Source organism: Bubalus bubalis, chromosome X (assembly GCF_019923935.1).
Source record: "Bubalus bubalis isolate 160015118507 breed Murrah chromosome X, NDDB_SH_1, whole genome shotgun sequence".
NCBI classification, from domain to species: Eukaryota; Metazoa; Chordata; class Mammalia; order Artiodactyla; family Bovidae; genus Bubalus; species Bubalus bubalis.
The window spans coordinates 56,079,079-56,087,484 of NC_059181.1; positions in this window are offsets into that span (position 1 = coordinate 56,079,079).

The window sequence follows — 8,406 nt, forward strand, 5'->3', positions numbered from 1 at the left end:
TCATTGGCTAAGGTCAGTGAGGCGGAGCGGGAGGAAGGGATAACAGCTTGAAGGGAGCGAGGAGCTGAGCACGATTCCGGAAAAGGACTGGAGGTTTGTAATGTTGATGCAACCTAACATCAGCATCTCGGAGAAGGCAATGGCACCCCACTCCAGTACTCTTGCCTGGAAAATCCCATGGACGGAGAAGCCCGGTGGGCTGCTGTATATGGGGTCGCACAGAGTCGGACACGACTGAGCGACTTCACTTTCACTTTCATGCATTGGAGAAGGAAATGGCAACCCACTCCAGTGTTCTTGCCTGGAGAATCCCAGGGACGGGGAAGCCTCGTGGGCTGCCTTTTATGAGGTCGCACAGAGTCGGACACGACTGAAGCGACTTAGCAGCAGCAGCAACATCAGCATCTGCCCAGCCATCTTCATCCCTTATGCTCTCACACCCGTTTCCGTCTCTGACATCACCCTTACCACCCTTGATGTCATTTCCCTCATTGATTCTGACGTCTTTCTCTAGGTTCCTTGAGGACATAATTACTGTCCTCTGATACCCTTTCACCTTCTAGTCCTCCGAGCTCATACCCCCTCGAGGGCCCGATGTTTTTTATCTCCCCACTGACCCTGACGTCATCACCATTCACAGTCCTTAACATCAGACATTCCTTCGTTTCTTAGACCCTGACCCCGATCCCTTCATTTCCTCCTCTGTGCCCAACATCTAGCCACCTGTTATGCCACTCTTCCCCCTGGCATCGTTTCTTCTCATTTATAACCTCAGCCCTTATCCTTACCTGACAGCTTCCTGAAGCCAGTTTCTCGAATTCCCCACCAACAAACCACCTGAGGTGCCTTCTACAAAAGAGAATGCTTCGGTCTTCAAAAGGAGTAAATCCCAATCCAACAGAATGATTTCTGCTGTCACTCAGAGTTGCTGAACCCTTGATCCATGCAGAGGACGCAATAAGTAAAGGACAGATCGTCTGAGCCCACTGCCCACAATTTGTTCTTGTCCGCCTTCTGAGCGTCTGAGCTACCTTTACAATGAATGGATTTGACAGACTTTTTGTTTCTGAGCTCCCCATCAGGGAAGAATGGGTTAGTTGCCCTCAGAGACTTGAAATATGTCATCCATAGAATGGACTCGTCCAGCCTGTTAAGGATCAGCACCCCAAATACAGACTAGATCTGTTAACTTTTGGGATACAGTATGGTGAAAAAGTGAAAGTGTTACTAGTCTCTCAGTTGTGTCTGACTCTTTGCAATCTGATGGACTAGCCTGCCAGGATCCTCTGTCCATGGGATTCTCCAGTCAAGAATACTGGAGTGGGTTGTCATTACCTTCTCCAGGGGATCTTCTCAACCTATGCGTTGAACCCAGGTCTCTTGCACTGTAGGCAGATTCTTTACTGTCTGAGGCACCAGGGAAGCCCCCTTACAGAGGACAGTTAGAATAGATTTACCCTAATTCCTAAGAGCCCTGGGATTTTTCAGAGTGCTCAATGAGCATTGTCTTCTTTCTTAAAGTTACCAGTTGCATTAGCCCCTAAAAGAGAGCCAGCTTGTCCTTAGAAACTTTCAAGTCAGTCATTGAATTCTCTAACTATGAAAGTACTAGGTGGCATCTTCTTTTGATATAAAGCTGTTGCATCTACAGTGGAAATCTGTTGTTTGGTGTAGCCACCTTTATTAGTTATTTTAACTAGATCTGGATAAGTTGCTGCCACTTCTACATTAGCACTTGTTACTTCAACTTGCGCTTTTATGTTCTGGAGACAGTGTTTGTTAACACTCATGATCCAACCTCTGCTAGATTTGGACTTTTCTTCTGCAGCTTCCTTCACCTCTCTCAGGCTTAACAGGACTGAAGAGAGTTACGGCCTTGCTCTGGTTTAAGCTTTGGCTTAAGGGAATGTTGTGGGTGGTTTGATCCTCTATCCAAACCACTAAAACCTTCTCCATATCAGCAGTCAGGCTGTTTCTCTTTCTTATCATTTATGTGTTCACTGGAGCATCACTTTTGATTTCTTTCAAGAACTGTCCCTTTGCATTCACAACTTCAGTAACTGGTTACAAGAGATCTGGATTTCAGCCTGCCTCAACTCCTGATGTGCCTTCCTCACTAAGTGTAATCATTTCTAGATTTTTATTTGAAGTGAGAGACTCTTCCTGTCACTTGAACATTTTGAGGCAATTGTAAGTTTATCAAGTGGCATAATTTCAATATTATTATGTCTCAGGGAAAGAGAGGCCTGAGGAGAGGGAGAGGGACAGAAAGTAGGGCAGTTTGAACATACATTTGTCATTTAAGCTTGCCATCCTAGAGTCACGGATTATTGGTAACATCAAAGATCACTGATCATAGATCATCATAACAAATACAATAATAATGAAAAAGTTTGAAATATTGCAAAAATTACTGTAATGTGACACAGAGATAGGCAGTGAGCAAATGCTATTGCAAAAATGGTGCCAACAGACTTGCTGAATGCTGAGTTGCCCACAAACCTTCAATTTGTTAAAAAGAAAAAACAAAACCCATGATACAGAAGGAGACTCATAGACACAGAAAACAAACTTAATAGCTACCAAAGTAGGAGGGGTTATTTGGGAGTATGGGATTAACAGATGCACATTACCACACATAAAATGGATAAACAACAACGACCTACTATATAGCACAAGGAACTATATTCAATATTTTGTAATAAACTATAATGGAAATGAATAAAGAAAAAACTCACAATATCTGTAAAGCACAATTAAAATGAGGGATGCCTGTACTAAGAGTTAGGGGAAGTCAGAAGTGGTTTGCAACACTTCCCTGGTAAGTTGGCTGGTAAAGAATCCACCTGCAAAGCAGGAGATGCTGGTTCAATTCCTTGGTTGAGAAGATCCCCTGGAGAAGGGATAAGCTACCCACTTCAGTATTTTGGGGCTTCCCTGGTGGTTCAGACAGTAAAGAATCTGCCTGCAATGCATGAGACCCGGATTCCATCCCTGGGTTGGGAAGACACCCTGGAGGAGGGCATGTCAACCCACTCCAGTATTCTTCACTGGAGAGTCCCCATGGACAGAAGAACCTGGTGGGCCCCAGTCCATGGGGTCGCAAAGAGTCAGACACGACTGAATGACTAGGCACAACAAACTATAGTGGAAAAGAATTGAAAAAAGAAAAAGACTCATGATATCTGTAAAGCACAATAAAGCAAAGCACAATTAAAATTAGAGGTGCCTGTATTAAGAGTTGGGGAGAGCAGAGGTGGTTCACAACACTTCCTCAGACAATAGTTTCAGAGATGAGCATCCATACACAGGGCAGGAGGAGAAAAACTCATGACCAGTATAGGCAGAAACCAGGCACATAGTTACAGCTTTCACTGATTGGTTGAGCAAGGAGCAGGAGGGGATGTGAAGCTTGTTGCAAAAGAATGGGAAGAGCTGAAATGTCTTATGGCTCAGCCCATCTAAAGTCTATCATGCCTACCTCAGATCCATTAAGAAACCACAGCCAAAGGACTCGGGTTTTCTGCAGTAGATCCTGCCTACTATAATTCCTGTTTCTTGGGGAGATTTCACCAAGACAAACTTCCATAGGAAATCACAGATGAGGCAATGACTGGCATCCGGGCTCTACTGTCTCATAGTAGATAATGCTGATGAAGACAACCTATTGCCAAGACAGAAACTGACCCCCAAAATTATAGATATATTTTTGAGATCAGCCCCACTGCCCTGCCATTCCATTTTCCAGGGTATCTTCCTGACCCAGGGATCAAGCCTGGGTCTCCCACATTGTAAGCAGACTCTTTCCTGTCTGAGCCACTAGGGAAGCCCCTGCATCCACAAAATGGACTTGTCTGACTTTTGCCATATCCAGACTTCCTACGCCTAGGATAGACATGAAGAGATTTCACATTGTCCACATATGTACTAGTTTTAGCCCTCTGAGAATCTGAGCCTCCATGCAAAAAGAGAGGTACTTATTTACCTCTCAAAGTGTCTGAGCTCTGATCACATTCTACAGTTTGTGACACATCATCATAGTTGTTCTATGCAGTCTCTTGTTTTACTTATTCTTTTATTCCTGCACCCGACTATCATTCTTTCATTCCCACGGTTAACTATGTTATTGAGTTTTATGTGTATCTCTTGGTATGATTCCATATAAAATCGGTATTTTGTGTATATTTTTGATTAAAGTAAATGGTAGTGTTATTTTTTTAAACTTTTTTTCTCAACCAGTATTATGTTTTTAAGATCCATCTGTGATAATTCCCTGGCAGTCCATTGGTTAAGACTCTACGCTTTCATTCATGGGGCCCAGGTTTGATCCCTGGTCGGGGAACTAAGATCACACAAGTTGCACCACACAGTCAAAAACAAAGAGAAACGAATGGAAGTCTTGTTGGGAATACACTGTAGTAATAGATTTGGGGCAAAATAATATATTAGCTGTGGAGGTTTTAAGAAATGATCATAAACTCTATGATAGTGCCCCCATCAGAAGTTGGAGCCTAGTTCCCTTGCCCTTGAGGGTGGGCTGGACTTAGTGAGTCACTTGTACTGCACAGAATGAGCATGTCACTTCCAAGACTAGGTCATAAAAGGCACTTAGGCTTCCTGCTCTCACACAGACTGCTTTCTCTGTGGGATGGTATCTGGTAGATCAGGCAGCAGCCCTATGGAGGAACTGAGGCCTCCTGCTAACAGCTATGTGAGCGGGCCTTCTTGGAAGTGGAGTCAAGCCTTCAGATAACTGCAGCCGCCTTCCACATCCTGACTGCAGCCTCATGAGAAATTCAAGGCCATAACACAGCTAAGCCACTCCCAGAATTCTTGCCCACTGAAACTTAGATAATGTCTATTGTTTTAAGTTTGGGAGTAATTTGACATCAATACATAGTTGACACATCATAAAATCTTCCCAGCAAAAAGCATGGAATGTCTTTATTATGCCCAGCTTTGCACGAAATGTTCTCTTGTTCTTGAAGAGATTTCTAGTCTTTCCCATTCTATTCTCCAGGCAAGAATACTGGAGTGGGTAGCCATTCCCTTCTCCAGGGGATCTTTCTGACCCAGGAATCAAACCCAGGTCTCCTGCATTGCAGGCGGATTCTTTACTATCTGAGCCACCAGGGAAGCTGCCTGGATAAGCCCTAGTTATGACTTTTTAAAAAAACATACACTGTTGAACTCAGGTAGCTAATATTTTACTACAATTTTTACATCTATATTCATTAATGAAATAGGTCTGTAACTTTATTGTGTTGTATCTTCTTTATCTGGTTTTAGAATGAAGACTATACTAGCCTCAAAAAATGAGCTGAACAGCTTTTGCTTTTTTCCTATTTTCTGGAATAATTTGTATATTTGGGAATTAACAGTTCCTTGAAAGTTTGATAAACTGTATCTGTAAAACCATCTGGGTCTGTGCTTGAAGCTTTTGTTACAGTGAGATAGAGTGTCTTTATCATTTCAATCTTTCTTAAAACTTGTTACAAGTTTTCAATTTCTTTTTGCATCAATTTGAGCACATTTTAGTTTTTCCAGAAATTTAAGCCTTTCATCTAGGTTTTACATACCATACTTAGCCTTTTTGTGTCTAGTTTCCCTTTTTTCTGTATTTTGCATTCTTTTAAAGCAGTCTTGGCAGAAGCCTATCAATATTTTCAAAGAACCAGTTTTTAATTCTGCTATTCTTTATCATTACTTTCGGAAAAGGCAATGGCAGCCCACTCCAGTACTCTTGCCTGGAAAATCCCATGGACGGAGGAGCCTGGAAGGCTGCAGTCCATGGGGTCACTGAGGGTAGGACACGATTGAGCGACTTCACTTTCACTTTTCACTTTCATGCATTGGAGAAGGAAATGGCAACCCACTCCAGTGTTCTTGCCTGGAGAATCCCAGGGACAGGGGAGCCTGGTGGGCTGCCATCTATGGGGTCACACAGAGTCGAACACGACTGAAGTGACTTAGCAGCAGCAGCAGCATCACTACTTTAAAAACTATCTTTGGCATTTATTTCCTTCCTTACAATATTTCCTTCATGAGTCATGGAGTCATGGGTTTGTTCCTCTGCTCTTTCTCCATCTTTTTTATTTGAATGCTTAGATGATTTATTTTTCAACCTTTCTTCTCTCCTGATGAATGTACTTAAAGCTGTATATTTTCTTTTAATAACTGATTTTGCTGTGTCCCAGAAATTTTGCATGTAGTGTTTTTATTAAGTTCTAAATATTTCTAAAGTTCCCTTATGATTTCTTCTTTCACCCAGGGGTTATTTAGTAGTTTCCAAAAATGGGAGTCTTTTTTTTTTTTTTTGGCCAGGCCATGTGGGATCTCAGTTCCCCTACCAGGGACTGAACCTGGTCCATGGTAGTAAAAGCCCAGAATCTTAACCACTACCAGAGAACTCCTAGAGCCTTTTTTTGTGTGTGCAAGAAATAGCTTTTCATTATTGCTAATTTTAGGGCTTCCTAGATAGCACTAGTGGTAAAGAAGCCGCTTGCCAATGCAGGGGACACAGGAGACTGAGGTTAGATCCCTGGGTCAGGAGGATCTTCTGGAGGAGGGCATGGAAACCCATTCCAGTATTCTTGCTGGGAGAATCCTATGAAAAGAGGAGCCTGGCAGGCTATGGTCCATAGGATTGCACAGAGTCAGACATGACTGAAGCACCTTAGTACACTGCTAATTTTATTGCATTGTGTTCAGAGAACGTGGTAATATTGATACTTTTGAGTTCATTGAGGATTTCATTGTGCCCTCACAGGGTCCATTTTTGTAATTAATTGTAAGCATAAAAGGAGTCTTCTCCATTTGTTAAGTGAAGGATTATATAGGAATGTGTGTCATATATTTGAAATTATATGCCAAGCTTAAAAATATATTGTTCAAGGAGAAGGCAATGGCAACCGACTCCAGTACTCTTGCCTGGAAAATCCCATGGACGGAGGAGCCTGGTAGGCTGCAGTTCATGGGGGTCACGAAGAGTCGGACACGACTGAGTGACTTCACTTTCACTTTTCACTTTCATGCATTGGAGAAGGCAACGGCAGCCCACTCCAGCTACTCTTGCCTGGAAAATCCCATGGATGGAAGAGCCTGGTGTGCTGCTGTCTATGGGGTCGCACAGAGTCAGACACGATTGAAGCGACTTAGCAGCAGCAGCAACATAAAATGAGTATTTCAGAAGATAGAACTTCTGTCATAGAGACGGTCAGAAGACCATAACTATATTTATTCTTTCAGGTTCTAGGAGGTATGGGGATCTTCAGGGAGTGCAGGCTGTCACATTGTTGGTGGAGCCCCGGGGCAGCCAGCACAGGGAGAGGCAGGAAGCCTGGCCCCTGGTCCTGGGGGCCTATGTGCTTCAGGTTTGGAGTCTGGGCTCCACCCAGTGGCAGCCTGGAAACAGTAGCTTCCTCCAGTCACTGGCTCTGTGAGCCATAGCAGCTGGCATGATGTGGCCATCTGTGGACATCTCACTGGTAAAGATGTGTGCTTTGCTTGGCCACACAGTGCTTTCATCTGAGAACTGAGTGTGTTTAAGTAGGCCTGAGGGAGCTAGGGTCAGCCAGGCTTTTTCAGAGTGCACCAGGCACACAGACTGCATCCACAGCTTGGTGGACACTTCTCTGCTGTCCAGGTGACTTAAAGACAGTGTTTGGAAAAAGTCCTTGGCTGGCTTTAATTCCTACTAGGCACTGTAATGACGATGACATAGGTAAGGGAAAGAGGGCTAAAGCTGCCCCAAGTGTCCCAGGCTAATGAATAGGAGAAGTTGTCTGTCGAAGTGTGGCTTGTGGTTATTTTGCATTTGCATTGGATCCTGTAACCAGGATGAATAGTCTATCCCCAAATCCGTTAGTGATTTGCCAGCCCTCCAACCCTAAAACAATTCTCTTCCACTTTTTGCATTAAGAAACATAGCAGTTACATCCTTGGGCAGCAGACCAGAGTGTATAACCTGATCTCCTCAACCTCATCTTGCTTTCTGAGTCCTATATTAAGCATTGAATTTTTTTAAGGATAATTTACTTAGAAAGGCAAGGAGGAAACAAACTTTGAAGGGAGAGATGAGACATTTATTGTTGCAAAGCCGAGAGACAGGTTCTTCAAGTCTGCATGAAAGTATTCTGGGAGCAGTATTTAATATGCTAAAGGATATGAGTTCTTTAATGAAGAAGTTTGATTTTTCATCTGCTAGTTACAAGCTGTAAAATGAAGCTTTGTCTCCCTGGCAGGCAAATTTTGGTTTGGTTTAGTGGAAGTTCAAGCCAGTGGCCATTTTCCCTAAGGCGGGGTGATAAGTTTAGGAATACCCAGCTCTGAGAAGGGCCAGTGGACTAATCCTGAACCCTTGAACTATTATCTGCTTCAGCAGTTTTGGAAAGTAGCCTGTTAGGA